The sequence below is a fragment of the Triticum dicoccoides genome, chromosome 5B (assembly GCF_002162155.2).
Source record: "Triticum dicoccoides isolate Atlit2015 ecotype Zavitan chromosome 5B, WEW_v2.0, whole genome shotgun sequence".
Lineage (NCBI taxonomy): Eukaryota > Viridiplantae > Streptophyta > Magnoliopsida > Poales > Poaceae > Triticum > Triticum dicoccoides.
In genome coordinates, this window is record NC_041389.1 from 537886225 (window position 1) to 537889912 (window position 3688).

At 54.9% G+C, this 3688-nt stretch overlaps 1 pseudogene; it reads right to left on the reverse strand.

Annotated features, from left to right (window-relative positions):
- Positions 1-359: 359 nt before the first annotated feature.
- Positions 360-2617, reverse strand: LOC119311414 (annotated as a pseudogene).
- Positions 2618-3688: the final 1071 nt, after the last annotated feature.

Consider the following 3688-nt stretch of genomic DNA (forward strand, 5'->3'; position numbering starts at 1 on the left):
GACCACCAAGTCTTCTACAACTACTAAACAGAAAATGGCCGGTCTAGCAGGGATGATGCGGATCTCCTACCTAGAGATGGGTCAGCGGTTTGATGGTGGTTGTGGTTTCTAAAACATATGCATGTGATGTACGCTTTAGATTTGTTGCACCGGGTGTAGGACCCTAATACATCATCCGGGGTGACCTTGGTTCTAGACGGTGGGGAGTGAGAGCATTCCACATTAAAAAGTCCGTAGGTGTGAACGGTGACTTTGGGTGATTCGTGTATGTTTCTGTCAAACCATTGTTAAACAATTATTAAAGATGGATGTATGCATCGATTGATGCAGAGGCCGGGGGTTCAACCTCCTTTTCGAAAGAAAAGAAGACGCTGCTTATATTAACATAGGCAACCAATTACCAAACCACAGAAATGCGTGAAAGCAAGATACACAACCACAAGCTAGCCAATACAAACTTATGGGCAAAAGCAGACTAAATAGCAAATGATCAAAAGGAGCTTCCCCATCACTGGCTCTCGCATAGACTGACTTTCCAGATCGTCACTCTATCTGGAGCACATCAAAACGCCAGCTTTGAACTGCATCAAAGATGTTCTGCTCTGGTGTTTCTACCACACACTTCAACCTTATTTTATCAATTTTGTGTAGGAGAGAAATATATACTCCGTTATAACGATACCGGCGGACGGCGTACACGCGGAAAAAAATTCTGTGCATACCGGCTGCAAAACCCGTTCTGTGCATACCCTATGCCAGATGCGGCCACGTGTCCCACCTCGCCATCCCACGTCCCCCTCTCCTCCGCTCCCGCTCGTGGTTTTCTGGGCTCGAACGACTCTTCTCAGCTCCAAACTGAGCCCTATGAACACTATATCGGCTCCAATAGATGCGACCGGAGCACTGTCCTCCACGGCCACGGGATCGGACTAGCGGCCGCCGTGGGTACCCCTCTCAGGCGCTCACTACAGTGGGCGGAACAAACAGCCATGCCCGCTGTGAGCCCGAACGCCTCGCCACCGTCTCCTTCCTATGGACACAACGGACTTGAACGATAGCCATGGCCCCCGCACACCTGCTCCCACAGTCCATCAGGCACCTCGCCGCTCGCTCTAGCTCCGCCGCCTCCACGAAGTTGTCCCGCTTCCGGTCCACCTTGAGCGGCACGGCGACGCGCCGACGCCCATGTCGGCGACCAGCTCGAACGCGTTCAGGTGCTGCTCCGCGTACAAGGTCCATGGCGCCATCGGTATGCCGTGCCACAGGCTCTCCAGCACCGAGTTCCACCCGCCGTGCGTCACGAATCCCCCCACGGCCGGGTGCGCCAGGATCTCCTTCTGCGGCGCCCACGTCGGCCACACCAGGCCCTTGCCCTCCGTCCTCCGCAAGAACCCCTCCGGGAGCAGCTCCCCCAGGTTCGCGTCCGTCGGGTGCTCCGACCCGTCCGGCGCGCCGGCGCCGGACTTGGAGGAAGGCGGGCCGCGCAGGACCCAAGGAAGCGGTGGCCGCACCGCTCCAGCGCGGCGGTGATCTCCACCACCTGGGCCGGCTCGAACCAGCCCATGCTCCCGAAGCAGAGGAACACCACAGACGCCGGCGGCTGCGCGTCCAGCCAGGCGACGCACTGGTGCGGTGGCTCCGGGGAATCCTTCTTGCTGGCGCTGCTGCCGAGCGAGAGCACGGAGCCGATGGGGTACACCGGCGGCGCGGGGCGCCCTGGCACGGCGCGGCCGTCGGCGACGGCCGCGAGGGCCCCCGGCTCTAGCCCGTCCGCTGTGTTGGCGATGATCCCCGTGGCGTCCATGAAGCTGTCGCCGAGGCGCACGAACCACGTGTAGTTGGGGCTCTTCTTGTCCACCACCGGGCACGGCAAGCACTCCGGCGGTACCGGCGGCAGCCCGGGCACGTGCACCTCCCCGTCCAGCTCGTCGAACCCCACGGTGACAACGCGGTGGAGCACGGGCAGGTGCAGCATGAGCGCGAGCATGGCGCCGGTGGAGGACATGAAGACCTAGGACGGCACGCCCAGCCCGCGGGCCACGTCGACCATGGGCGCCGCGAAGAGGTCGAGCACGAGCGCGGCGACGGGGCAGGACATCCCCGCGACGGCGTCCCGGACGTGGGGCGCGTGGAGCTGGATGTAGCGCGCGATGAAGTCCTCGACCACGGCCGCGTCCGCCGGGGGGTCGACGGCGGGGAGGCGGTGGAAGCGGATGTCGAGGCCGGAGGCGGCCTCGCGGCGGACGTGCTCCTCGACCTGGGAGGTGGCCTGCGCGGTGGGCGGGCGCATGACGAGCAGCCTGATGGAGAAGGCGCGGCGGCCGCGGAGGAGGAGGCGCTTGCAGGACTCGAGCATGGACATGAGGTGCCCGACGCCCCACTCCTGCAGCAGCACCAGCGTGGGCGTCGGAGCAGCTGCCATTGTTACTGAACGAACAGAAAAAATCTGATATCTCCCCTCCCTCTTGGTGTCACTAGGAATGTGGTTCCCTCCAACTTCTCTCTTTCAAAAAAAAAATGGTGGGAAATGTGATTCTTGGTTATTATAGATAAGATTGTTGTGAAGGATGAAAAACTTTGGAAAAGTAGTCGCGCGTGCGCGCTGGCCTGTCGCATCGTGGAGACGCCGGGGAAGATCATGCGAAAACGACTGATAAAGCTGCTTTTCATTTTCATTCATCAGAATTTCAATCAAAAAACAAAACAAAAATATGCCGTTGTTCTCACTCTCTCTTGTTGATATGAGAGCTTGTTTCTCGCTAGCACTAGATTTACTATTGATTTTCAATCAAAAAAAAAATCACGGAGAACCGGTCAGGAACCAGGACTTTTTTTTTTTTCGGGATAACCAGGACTTGTCGTTGTCACTCTCTCTTGTTGTCTTGTTGATACGCATGTTTCTTCTTTCTTTCTTTTATTTGATGAGATGATATGCCTGCTTTATTAAAGCAAACGGGTGGTAGGTCGGCTGTCAAGACCTGAGAGAGTTTCATTTCTTTATGGAACCTCGTCCGTCATTCGTCAAGCAGGCCGGATGCTCACTGGCCGTTGCTTCGTTAACTTCTGGCTTTTGTCCACCTGTCGATGGCTACTAGTACGTGTTCATTGGCAGGAAAAGTCGGGCGAAGCAACCTATTGTTTTCCAGCATGCGTGGAGAAAAAACAGTTCGCTTTTGGAGATTGGAAGATTGTACGTATGTGGTCACTCTAAGACATGGTCATATGCTGGATTGTTCTCACTCCACCTGTCGGATGACAAGAGCGTCAGGGAAGTGGTTTCAGATATCCCAGAAATAATGCAAGCTTTTTGCTATGACGTGGCTTCATATATCTAGTAAATTCAAAAAATACTACTAGGGAAAGCATTATAAAAATCTGAAAGAACATTGGCATAAAAAATGTGCTCCAGCACGCTAGGAGCCTGCAATTTTTTGTGGTGAAATGACCTTCATGTATTATTAGGAAGAAATATGTATAAGGTCACCAGAAGGTTAAATTCTAACCAAAGAATAAACTAGAGATTTGGAATAAGGGAACAACTAAAAATGAGCTTGAAGGAGATTAATAAAAGCACTATTTTAAGAAAAAATTCGTCACCGACGCAAGTCCATTCGCTAGTTGTCCTTCATCAACTACCGTAGGCGACACACGCTGGTAATGAAAAACAGGGCGGTGACACCCTACCAAA